The 14506-nt window shown below is 25.0% G+C and overlaps 1 pseudogene; it reads right to left on the bottom strand.

Annotated features, from left to right (window-relative positions):
* Positions 1-404: 404 nt before the first annotated feature.
* Positions 405-3461, bottom strand: LOC124930154 (annotated as a pseudogene).
* Positions 3462-14506: the final 11045 nt, after the last annotated feature.

Genomic DNA, 14506 nt, shown 5'->3' with positions numbered 1-14506 from the left:
TATCCTAACCCTATTCTTTACTTATTCTCTAATATTTGAGTGAGATACCTTATACTTAAGGGAAATAAAATAGATCAAAGACTCATTCAACAGATGTAATATATTAAATAATCTATGACATAATTTGTGTTCTAAAAAAACTATAGAATTGTAATTCCAGAGTAAGAAACGATAAAACTAACACTTTAAAAAAACCATAAACATCCAATTACATTAAAATTATATTCCAACTTCTTATTTCAAGTAGAATTTGGAATCTTAAACTCAAATCCAATTCTAATTTTGTCTCCTTACAAGGATAAAAAGTATTAAATATTTGTTACTGTCTAAGTGAGCTACAAAATAACATGTATAGAAAAGGGTACACCATCTAACTTATTATTGGAGGTCTCTCATGTTGGCTACTACTTGAGGTTTGAGTGCCAAAGCCAGACCAAACTTATCGATATACTTGGTTGGTGTCCACTTCTCCAGAGATTATAAAAAGTGATTTGGACGTCATTCAAAGATACAATAAGGTCTAAGTTTGTATAGCTCAATCCACCGTTGTATTTAGTAAGAACCCCCTCCTTGGTATCAAAAAATAAATCTGTTCCAATGGCAAGAATATTTGTACCAATAACACCAGAGAAGTTGACTACAGGGTTTGCTGTCAAGCTCAAGCATGAGCTTACCATTCAAGTAATAAACTTCCAACTGCAAGAAATAAACATTTAATCATCAAAAACATAATCTAAATGAAGAGACATATATGACATACAATTGATCAATAGAATGTAGAACTAAAAATGTTTGATATGGGATATGAGATAATTGGTTTTTTTTATATGTATTGTCCAATTAGGGGTTATTTGAATTAATTCATAAAAAAAAAGCTGAACAACATGTTAACAAAATTGATCCATGAAAAACTCTAAATGAAGATTTAAATACCTCATTTACCTTTTCAGGGAGCTTTGATGGGGAATCCTGAAACTTAAGATAGTCTTCAGACCAGGAGTAGCTTCATCAACTGTTATGGTTGTAAAAAGCTCAACATTGTCAAATGCTTCAGAAATATCATGACATGAATAAAAATAATATTAAAAAGAAAAGCGCTTAGCATACAAACAAAGAACTACAACAGATTAATCTCACAAAAAATCCAGCTAAGGAAATTTATTAATTGAACATGCAATATATGGTGTTAACTTACAATAGCACAAAAATGCATTAAACACATTAGGCTTTAAATGTCACTTCCATTTCAATTCACATGTCATTCGAAACATTATAGTAGTTCAAAGTATATGAACGGTATGGATCAAATTGTCACATTGGGCTGTTTTGTTATACCATTATGTTATGTTAATCATTAACCGAAAAATCTACACGTGTTATGTTTGTCATAAATTACAATGATTTTGAAAGTAATATGAAACATGATCCAACCAATAATCTGATCATAATCAAGAAAAAATCTTTATACTTTGATGAATACAAAATTACATTCAAATTTGGATCAGCTAAAAAATTTGTTTACTGAATGAAATTACAAAAATCACACTATAATTTGAATAATGTTACAAAAAAATCTTATACCAAACGAATATAAAACTTTCAATTTGAGCTTTGACGATTTCCTATTGGGATCATAATTGTGATAAAATACCAACTTTCAAATAGGTTATAGTATCAAATAACTTGATATAAAAAATAACACATGAAATGAGCCCAGCATAATTCATCCCCATTATTATACCAAGCAAGATCATCACATCATCATGCAAAACCAAGATCATCACATCATCATGCAAAACATTCTTCATTTATATCAGGCAAATCAAAACTAGAATCTAATAAGAGCAATTGACAATTTGATATAAATTTCCATTATTATTCAACTAGTTAAAAAAATAAAACATAGTATCTTGTAGTAAATTTTGTGAAAAGTGCCTAAATAAATTAAATTGAACCAGTTGTAGAGCATATTAAACACAAAGACCTGGAATGCATGAAGAATAGGTTTTCATCATGCAACTAAGCAATATGACAATCATTTCCATTTACATGTTAGATTATTCAGTGTAAAAAAATTGTCAACGCATTCGTCAAGTTACAATATCTACTACAACTTATAAAGATGACATTCTAAGAAAAGTATAACAAAGAACTCACATTAGAATTTTTGTCCACTTTAATATCAGAGGTGATATTCTTGTTCTTCCGCTGTGTATTAACATCAGCAAGGAAGACATTGTCTTTCTTCACACCAAACGAATTAATAGTCTAGAATGTGCACACTATAAATATTAAAACTCCACATTACCATAAAACATGATCCATACAAACCAAGGAAGAAAAGAGGCACAATTAAATGTATTACTACTAATTAACAAGAGTGTGACACATAATGCATCACAACTTATCAGTTTTGAATTAAGTTTATTTGATAATTTTCACTAAAAATCACTTATTTTTCAGTAAGCGTGAGAAGAGTGTACAAAAGATAACTTTAAACCTTAAAGCTTGTTTTCTTATTAATTCCAGGAGTTGCAGTAAGTTCTTCACTCCAACCAAACGGAAATGAAATTAAGCAAATTACATCTCTAGAAAGGTAAAATAGTTTTAAAATATTTTCCCTACATTAGCCTTACATCTTATCAAACCAGCTTCCATATTAAGCACTTACTTAAAATTCAAATAATTATATTGCTTATTCAGCATCTTATTTTCATACACTTAACTAATTCTTTACCTAAAATTCAGTATTCAACACTTAATATTCATTTTTATCCAACACCCTAATAATATGAAATCATTAGCTAATCATATATCATTTGTGTGCCACATTATTTAAGGCGAGAAGACATTCTCTTTGAGCATAAGAAGAGAAAAATAAAACGTGTGATTCAGTCAAAACATCATCGTGTGCAACCATACCTTAATGTCAAGCCCTAAACTCAAAAAAAAACAAGAGGTTGTAATAGTTTATTGTAGGTTCATATGGATGGAATACATTGCACGTTTTAGCTGAATTCAACAGTTTCACCAAATTTGAGCTATTTGACATATAAGAACTCCAATTGCATATTGCCCAAAGCTTTATGATCCATCCATAATGGTACCCAATAAGCATATCCATTTAGGATATTAATGGGAAGTCATTGAATAATTTTACAATATGAAACACAATCATCTGGTATGTTCTTTAGGCGTCTATTAATGCAGACCTAAAACATGGCATAAGTAACTCAACATTTAGACCTCATGTAAGTCTTCCAATGATACTAAAAGCCTACAATAGATAGTAATCAACATTCAGGAAACTCAAATGAAAACTAAATGCATATAGACTGTACGTAGTTCTACGAGCTGAAGAAACAGATATAGAGAGAGGAATGAAGAAAACTCACTACTCCAGTTGGGGAGTAGATGGTGATGGTGAATTTGTGGTCATTCCGGTAATCATTGTATACAATATGTACCACATCAAATCAGAACAAAGACATTAGAACAAATATGAAAACATTGATTGATTGAACATTTTTATAGCACCAAAGAACTCTTGGAGCTAGACCACACATAGAAAATGCAAGCAAATATATATACAGATAGAGAAAGAGACGAGGACCCTTGCCCGTGATAGTTAGCCAGAAAAATCACTAATTCGTGAAGAAAGCTATGTATATTGTAACCGCAGATGTTGTTCAGAGTCTGGAGCGTCCATTTTCTGAAACTGGTTGATCATCTTTTTCATCATTTATGTAAAATAAAATAAAATTGATATCATAACAATATAAACAATTTTTTAACTACATTTTGTTTTCAAATTCTTAATACAACTACAAATTTGTAAAGTTTTGGAAATGAAAATAAAAATTATATTTTTTAGGCCTAATTTGATTTAGATCATTTAAATTGAATATGCAATAAATAAATATTTTATCATCAATTCTATTATTTAAACCAATAATTAATATATTAAATTAACTTCCCATATTTTTAAATTATTTTTTCATTATACATTTAGCTTTTTTTATCCAAATAATCTATGCATTTTTAAAGGTGCAACATGTCAAGGTGAATTAGATAGTGTCTAGAGTTTCTCACCTCCCTTAACCCCTTTTTGAACCTATGACCTTAATAACGATGTTAAAATATTTAATCAATTAGACTAAATTACTTTTTGTTAGGTTGAATACATAATTATTATATATTTTTAATATAACATATAAATTTAAAAAATATAATTCAACTAGGGCCCTTCGGTGTCGGTTCTGTTGGTTAAGAAGAGTCGAACAGTCAAGTACTCAACCTCTTCGTGTAATAAAATGACTTTTTAATTCTAAACCATTAAATTAAACTAAACCGATAAAATAATTTAAATCTTAATAAAGTACACTAAACAAGATCATTTATAATAACACTAAGAAGAATAAATCTTTAGAAACAAAATATAATTTTCAAATGGTCAAATTTGTGACATTGTAATTTATATTTTTTATTGCCTCCTCTTTGTGTCTTTTGAGGTTGAAGCTAACTTTTTTTATATAAATATATGTCTAAATGATGGTAAAGTAGTCATGATTTATCATACCCTCTTATTCTGAATTTTGATATGTCTATCTTAAGTTCGGGTGCAGATCTTATGTACAACGTTCATATTGTTTCATTTATTGTAATACTCTTTCAAAACAAATAAATTATACATTATGAATAAATAAAAAATAATAATAATAATTTTTAATGTTAATTTTGAAAAGTACAGGAAATGGTATTGAATGTGGTATAGTAATATCACCCCCTCAAGTTCACATATTTGCAACCTCTCTAGTTTGTCACATAGGATTATAAGAGGTTAAAATGACTCTTATTCTTTAGCACTGTGTATCATTAACTTGTAATTAATTGTAATATATATATATATATATATATATATATATATATATAAATAAATGTATTGACTAATTATAATAATTATATAAATAAAATTGTAACATCAAAACTTGTTCCGTATTATAACTAATGAATTGTTTAATAATATTCAGTTGGATTTATATAAAGTGCTCTTTTATTCAATCAAATCACTTTTTTTTATATCAAGAAGATTGTATTTGGTTTTTTGTTTTTTTTTTCTTTCAATAAGAAAACAAAATTCAAACAAGCTCTATTAAATTGTAAAAACTTATTACATTTGAGTGTTAAACACAAATCTTAATATCACATGAATAAGTTTTTGAAATGTTAAAGTTTGTATTAACGTGAAAACTATAAAACTATAGTACAAATAACGCAATCATCGAGCTTAAACATTGGTTAAGCAATATTTATTTGGTCGGCTCTTGTCAGGATGTTTTTAATTAAGATGCATTATGCTCTTCATTAGTCCTAAATGATCAAAGTTAACTAACTTAATTAAATGATCAGTCCTCCAAGACAACGTCATAACCTAAATTGGATATCTTCCAATTTCTTTTGGAATGACTGTCTTTTGTAAATGTTTTTTATAAGGTCAGTTTTCAAGTTTGGACCTATTGTTAATTTCTTTTTATGCAGAGCATGACCTATTTCATCTTGTCTATAACAGCCTGATGGACTTCTTAGAAGCCCATATCTTAACTTATGGGCGTGTAGAAATAAGTTAAAAATAGTACGTGAATTGGGCTTGTTATGAGTTGATTTATAATTGTTTGCTATAGTATTAAAACTTATGTAAATTTATTTTGAGTTTTTAAATTGTCTTGAGATTTACATCATATTCGAATACATAACTTTATAATCATGAACTTTGTGCTCCACCACTCTTTCAGATTGACGACTATTCCAACTTCCTTCTATCTCTCTATTAAAAAAAAAATTAAAAATTATAAATGTTGGCAAAACTATTTTTTCTTAATACTTTTACCAACCCTTATTAAGCGGCGGTAATTATGGGTCATCAAAGATATATTTTGTTGTAGTGCTTCTATCTCTCTATTTATAAGTTAGTTATCCTCAAAGTCTTATCCCTTATAATTAGTAGGATTAAGGCAACTCATTTAGAAGGAAAATTTCAAAGGATAAAGCTTAATCAATATTTTCTTACAATTACTAAGTTAGTTAATGGATGAGCATCTATACTTTGGGCTAGATAGGAAATGACGAAATAAGTTAGTTATTAATAGATATTATTAATTATTTATTAATATATTAATAATAGATATAAATTATGCATGTTGGATGTCTATGGAAAAGATTGATCATGTTAACCTTATCTTTTGTGTAATGTGGTATTTCGACTTTAGGGAAAGAATCTGAAAAAGGTTGAATTATTGAAGATTTGTGACCCTATAACAATATCAGTACTGTTTTTGGATGCTCAATGTTAATCCTCGTAGCCGTAGCCGAAAAAAAAGCTTATCACATAAATATAAATAATTTCTCTATCACTTATTTATTTTAGGACAAAATTAAGTCTGGTAATTGTTGTAATAATATTAAGACTATTAATATTAAGAAACAATTCTCAAAATCTCATTGTCTATATTATTGAGTTCTTGTAGAACTTTGTCAAAAAAAAAAATTGTATGGTTTATGTTTGTTTTTAATTTTGTTTTGTTTTGTTTGGGTTTTCTCACTTACTATACGAGTTTTGTGTTGACAGTTGTATCAAATAAAAGATTACTACAAAAATAAAAAATCAAATAAAAATTGACATCTTATTTTGTATTATGAATAGTAAAAAAACATAACTTTATGATATCTAAAAGTAGCAAAAGTAAATACCTAATGAGGGTAAAGAACATGCCTATTCTAAAAAAATATTAAGAATGCCTCAATTCAAATAAACTACCAAAAATATCAATAACAAAATCACCTAATACATCAATTCATTCCCTGATCCATGCCTTCCAAAACCATTGTGACTTGGGTCTTGTTATTGGAATTTTTAAAAAAATATAGATTATTTAAAAAGTAATGATAGGTTATAATTTTGAGAAAGTGAATTTTTTTGATAAATTATTTTAAAGATATTAATATATAATTATAAAATAAAAAATAATAATTTAAAATAAAAAGTATTTAATATTTTAATAAATAAATTGAATGATTTAATAAATAAGAGAAAGAAAGAGATTATATATTTTTAATTGGGTTATTTAAATAATCCTATATCACTCATTTGATATATTTATACAGTCAAATCTTAAATAATAATAATGAAAAAACATTGTAATAAAATTTCAGATGCAAAATCTTGTATTTATAAAAAAAATAACACTTAGTAAATCTTAACATGTTTCTCTGTTAAAATAATTATTTAAAATAATATTGATTGGTACGAGGTTATGAAAATTTGATTTTTTGGTAAAAGAATTTTTGAAGAGTATTAATATTTAAAAAAAAAACATATTTTTAAAATTTTAGTTAATAAATTAATTGATTTAATTGATAAAGAGAATTGTGAGAAAATGATTAGTTATTAAAATAAACAAATGAGTTATTAAAAAATAATCTTATCCAACACCTAAATTAGAATAATTAAACATCTAAATTAGAATAATCAAGATAGAAAAAATAAAAGGTAATACATTATCTATATATATATATAATGATGCTTAATTTTTAAAGTGTCCGGATTGCCGGGTCGAGAGCTGTGGTTAATTTGGATATATGTGAGAGTAATGGATAATTGGGTCGGATTGTGGGTTGACCCGCTCATAAACTTAAAACGGTTAAAAATAAAATTAAAAATACTATAGATATGGTTCGAACTTGCAACCTAACAAAAACAAGTACAACATTTTAACAAACTAGGCTAATAACACTTTATATTTTAAATTCAACCCAAAATTTGATAAACGCATGACATTTTAACAATATAAGTTTAATTTTTTAATTAACTAATCTATATATATATATATATATATATATATATATATATATAATGATGCTTAATTTTTAAAGTGTCTGAATTGCCGGATCGAGAGTTGTGGTTAATTTGGATATATGTGAGAGTAAATGAATACTTGGGTCGGATTGTGGGTTGACCCGCCCATAAACTTAAAACGGTTAAAAATAAAATTAAAAAAGCTATAGGTATAATTCGAACTTGCAACATAACAAAACAAGTACAAACTTGTAACCAACTAGGCTAATAACACTTTATATTTTAAATTCAACCCAAAATTTGATAAACGCATGACATTTTAACAATATAAGTTCAATTTTTTAACTAACTAATCTATATATATATATATATATATATATATATATATATATATATATATATATATATATATATATATATATATAATGATGCTTAATTTTTAAAGTGTCCGAATTGCCGGGTCGAGAGCTGTGGTTAATTTGGATATATGTGAGAGTAAATGGATACTTGGGTCGGATTGTGGGTTGACCCGCCCATAAACTTAAAACGGTTAAAAATAAAATTAAAAATGCATAGGTATGGTTTGAACATGCAACCTAACAAAACAAGTACAAACTTTTAACCAACTAGGCTAATAACACTTTATATTTTAAATTCAACCCAAAATTTGGTAAACGCGTGACATTTTAACAATATAAGTTCAACTTTTTAATTAACTAATTTATATATATATATAATGATGCTTAATTTTTAAAGTGTCCGGATTGTCGGGTCGAGAGCTGTGGTTAATTTGGATATATGTGAGAGTAAATAGATACTTGGGTCGGATTGTGGGTTGAGCCACCCATAAACTTAAAACGGTTAAAAATAAAATTAAAAATGCTATAGACATGGTTCGAACTTGCAACCTAACAAAACAAATACAAACTTTTAACCAACTATGCTAATAACATTTTATATTTTAAATTCAACCCAAAATTTGATAAACGTGTGATATTTTAAAAATATAAGTTCAATTTTTTAATTAATTAATCTATATATATGATGCTTAATTTTTAAGGTGTCCGGATTGCCGGGTCGAGAGCTGTGATTAGTTTGGATATATGTGAGAGTAAATGGATACTTGGGTCGGATTATGGGTTGACCCGCCCATAAAAATTTTATCGTAATATTTTTTCACGGTTTTTTATATTATTACTCGTGCAAATGCATGGAATACGTGCTAGTATACGTTAATAACATTAAAGTAAAGGTAATACATGATATACATTAATGACATTATACAAAAATTAAAGTAATAAAAACTAACATTATTTATTGCAATATTTAAAAAAAAAAAAACTACTCATCATATTCTCAATCAAATCAACTATTAGAGTCCTATATAGTCTTTGGATGATTATATTGAATATCAAAAGTCATGGAAAAACATCATGTCCATAGTTTTGGGCCTTGGTTCATTTTCTTAGCTAACAATATCACTTATTATTATTTTGAGGCCTTAGATTATTTGAAGGTTTTATTAGTATATTTTGAAAAAAAAAAATATTTGATGAAAAAGTAGGTTCACTAACATTGTTTTGCGTTCACTTTCCCAAACTAACCTAGTTTGTTCATTTTATTCCCAAACTAACCTAGTTTACTATTCAAACTCATTTTTTTTTTATTTTTTTTTAAATTTCAAATTTATTATATATATATATATATATAATTATTCTTTATATAAACTAAATTATTTATATTTTGATATATATTTTAAATTATTAATTTTATAAATTTAATTATTTATATTTTGATATATAATTTAAATTATTTTTTTATAAATTTAATTATTTATATTTTAATATAAATATTTAATGGTTCATTAACTTAAGATATATTTTTAGGAAGACAACACAATAAAAATTGATAAAATTTTTATTATGAAATTATATGAAAAGTTGTCAAAATTATTTTAATAAAAGACAACCCAATAAATATAAATAATAATTTGAATGAAAAGTTGTCAAAATTATTTTAATAAAAGACAACCCAATAAATATAAATAATAATTTGAATAGTAAAAAAAATAAATTTATGGGGATGAAAATCATACTGCCACATATATATATATGTAAATATATATGTATATAATAAATTTGAAATGTAAATATATATATATATTAAAATATAAATAATTAAATTTATAAAAAAATAATTTAAATTATATATCAAAATATAAATAATCAAATTTATAAAAATAATAATTTAAAATATATATCAAAATATAAATAATTTAGTTTATATAAATAATAATTTAAATATATATATCTATATATATAAAATAAATTTGAAATATTAAAAAAAATAAAAAGTAAAAAATAAAAAAAACTGAGTTTGAATAGAAAACTAGGTTAGTTTGGGAATAAATAAACAAAATAGGTTAGTTTGGGAAAGTGAACACCAAACAAGGTTAGTTTAAGAAACTGTTCCTTTGGACGATTATATTGAATATCAAAAGTGATGGAAAAACATCGTGTCCATAGTTTTGGGCCTTGGTTCATTTTCTTAGCTAACAATATCACTTATTATTATTTTGAGGCCTTAGATTATTTGAGGGTTTTATTAGTGTATTTTGAAAAAAAAAAAATATTTGATGAAAAAGTAGGTTTTATTTTAATTGGTTAGATAATATATGCTTTTATATTTTAAATTTAAATTTAAATTTTTTAAAAAATAAAATTTTAATATTTTGGTTAATAAATTCAATAATTAAAAAATAAAAAAAAGTAAAATATGATAAGTTTATGATTTTTTTGAAAAATAATTTTATTTGATAGAAAATAAGTTATTTGGAATTTTTATAAGATAAATTATCTAAATGTCTTTTTTCTATTTGAAATTGAAATATAATAAATATAAAATAAAGACATTTTAGTATTTTAATGGATAAATTAACTGATTTAATTATTAAAATTATATACCGATAAAAATAAATAAATAAAAAACCATAAAAAACTATAATAAAATAAATAAGATAAACCAATATCAAACAAGCTCTTGAGGAAGTGATGCCTTCATAACAACTATCACACTAATGTTGATTTTCTTAGTTCCCTTTCTATATTGTCTTCTATATTTTGGCATATAATTCAATTATCACTTATATCCATTTATATATAGAGAGAGAGTTTGGCCTCTCTAGAATGTTTATTTGTTACTCAAAATATTATTCGGTAAAAATCAAAAGTAATTATTATTTTCGTTGTAAGATTAGTCTAAAAAATATAAAAATTATGATAATTTTTTTCAATAACATTCATTAGGTCACATCTTTGTGTAATGTATAACAGTACTTCACTTTTTGTTTTATTTTTATAATATAAGAAGTTTTACACAATCTCACGTTCTATTAATAATTATTATTTTGAAGAAGTACATATAATTTGTTATAAAAAGATTGAAAAAATTATTAATATATAATGATAAAAAATATATTTTTTAATTAAATTTATTTCAAAACGTTTGTTAATGATATAATTGATGAAAATAAATGAATTCGACTCTTTTTGAAAACACCTACAACTAGATTAGAGATAGAGTTGAACGAATAAATATTATTAAATTTATTAATATATATCTAACTAAAACCTTTCATAAAACATTTATTACATCTAAATTAATAACGAAATAAGAAAATGAAAATATATTTTTTAAGTAAATTAAAAAATATTTAGTCTAAACCCAACTCTAGTGAATTTTTGGAGGCATGTGTTTAATTATTATATAAAAATATATATTTTAAATTCAAATAACCCAAAATTTAATTGTAAATGGAGTCACATATCATATTTTATAAGCCAAAATCAAAATATTTTTTAATTTTTTTCCATATATAATATGGTTAATATATTTTTATCAACATAAATCATTTTTAATAATATAAGTTTAACAAGATTAATCTAACAATTCCTTTGATCAATCAAGGACTTGTAAATGTGATGTTGTGCCAATGTTTTATTGGTTATTTATAAAAAAATTAGGTTATTTGCTTCCTTTTTTTAATTGATTGAATTTTCATAATATCATTTTATATTTGATAAAAATAAATTATAGTATTTTTGTTTAATAGATTGAGTCATTGATTAATTAAAATATTTATACATATGATAAATAAATTTGTAGACCTTGTTTGATGTTGGGTTATTTAGTATTGCTGTTGTAATTATTTTTTTATAGCAATTGTCTTATTTGATAAAAAAAAAAATATTTATATTTTAGTTGGTTGAATTATTATAACATATTTTATATATAATTCAATGACAAAGGAATCACATATCAATTCTCACTTAAAGTCTTAAAGTTATTATGATGGTTATATTAGTTTTTTACCTTAAAAAATATAAACAAATTATTAAAACAAGCTCCTACATTTTTCATATTTTATATTCTTTTAATTGTTTTTTTAGTATTGTTTTTTTAAATCAATTAATTAATCAACTAAAATAATAAACTAATTTTATTAAATTTAAATTTTAAATATTTTTTTTGTTTGAAAAAAAACTTATCAAAATTCTAAGAAACTGAAAATCAAATAAAAAAACTAAAAAACTCAACATAACAATATATTAACAAAAACAAAAATATTTTGACTTCATTTAAATTTTAAATTAAAAAAATTATTATTAAAATTCAATTAATCAAAACTCAAAAACATATATATATATATATATATAATATTATTTATAAAATAAATGAATAAAAATAATTGAAATAAAAATGATAAGAAATAAAAATAACAGGTACGGCCTGAATAATTGAACTGTGGTGTGATTTGCAGATTTAGACCTAACAAGACCCATGCATGAGCATTCAGATTTGAGAGAGAATATGATGACCGTTAGTCAAAATTGCCAGACCAACCTGAATCCACTCTCAGACAAACAGTGTTTTACTACAGTTACTTTAATTTAATTTAATAAAATCTCATTTCAAAAAAAATATCAAATTTATGTTAAAGTGATTTAAATTCATGTAATTGACATAAATAAAAATCTCAAAAAGGCTGAATCTTCTACTTCTAGCTCTAGAGTCTAGACTATGCATGCCTAGCTTTACATAACATGTGAATCTTGTTCTTCTTTTCTTTTCTTTTCTCCAACAACTTGTTAGGTAGTTTAGGTCATTTGGTTAAAAAGTTTAAGCACATACATTGTATATAAAGATGCTAAAATATTGAATGCCACTTACTCACTCACTCATAGGCAATGATTAAAACTTTGGTCTAAATTAGAATATCTGAATCTATGGTTGGTAAATATTTGAATGGTCATATGACCATGCTGGGTCTGGTCTGGTCTGGCTCTGGTTCTATGACCAGTAATTGACTGAATGGTCATATGACTACTACTGGCTCTGTCCTCTGCCAGCCAGCCAGGTTTTTCCTATGTGGGACCTAAACCCAAATACTAATTACTACTACATCCATTATCTTCTTCCTATCCCATGGCCATGCTAGCTCCTTCTATCATAGCCTACTTTTTCCTTTATCTTTTTCAATTTTACTTTCCATAACCTTTCTGGGACAAGAACATGCCAATAAGCAGCAAGGAAAGCTTTTTCTTTTTCTTTTTTCTTTTTTCTTATAACCCATCTTTTGTATTGGGTTCCTTCTTGTTTTCAGACAAACCAAGTACACTTATGGTTTCCATCTTTTGGTGAATTTAATCAATCTTTCATACTAATGAGAAGCCATCCTCACTTTTCCTTACAATCAGTATAATCAAATCACTGTGTAGAAATTTTATAAAGGAAACCTCTCATCTTATCACTTTTGTTTGTTGGATTGACATTGAATTACATGCCATTATTTTTGTAGAGCTCAATATATGTTTTTTTATTTTTTGAAAAGGTGAGACTTTTCATTGCTAGCACTAAGTTTAATAAGGTTTTTCATTCAGAACTTGGGTCAACATCACTACATATTAGGTTATCTAGATGGCTAATACATTCTATTGTTGAACTATATATATTTATATATATATGTTGGTTGCAATATTACTCTTAAGTGAGCTTTGGAGTCCTTATGTATATTGCTCCAGTTTTATAGTACAACAAAATTAGTGTTTCTTTCCCTATTACTTGTATCTTTGCACCAAAGAGATTAAAATTGAATTTTAATTTGTTTGGTAAAGAGACTAACATGCAAATCATACATTTTCATTTTTTTTCAGAAGTAAGGTCATTTTATATTTTTTCAGACAAAGATCTAAACAAATTACCCGTGTACAAAAAATTGAAAAGAATATTTAAGGCAACATCAATATATACAATGAACCAAAAGTAAAACATAATCCATGTTAGTCAAGAAGGTTCAAGATAGCTCCAACATAGGAAACACGAAAATTTCAGAGAACCTCAACTAACGTAATGATTATCGAGCTCCTAATGATTCTGGTCGGGAGAGTTTTACCATAAATTTATGATGATTTGAAAAAGAAGTTATTGTTTTTTTTCATTTTAGACTCCTAAATATCCTAATTAGCAGTGACAATTTTGTTCCCACTTAAATTACCTTTTGAATTAAAGGACATTATAGCTATTAATAACCTCATTGAAAATAATAATAATAATAATAATAATAATCTCCTTTTCATTGTATTCTTCTTTATTTAA

Source organism: Impatiens glandulifera, chromosome 1, assembly GCF_907164915.1.
Source record: "Impatiens glandulifera chromosome 1, dImpGla2.1, whole genome shotgun sequence".
Classification (NCBI taxonomy): Eukaryota; Viridiplantae; Streptophyta; class Magnoliopsida; order Ericales; family Balsaminaceae; genus Impatiens; species Impatiens glandulifera.
This window is presented reverse-complemented; position numbering and strand designations above follow the sequence as displayed.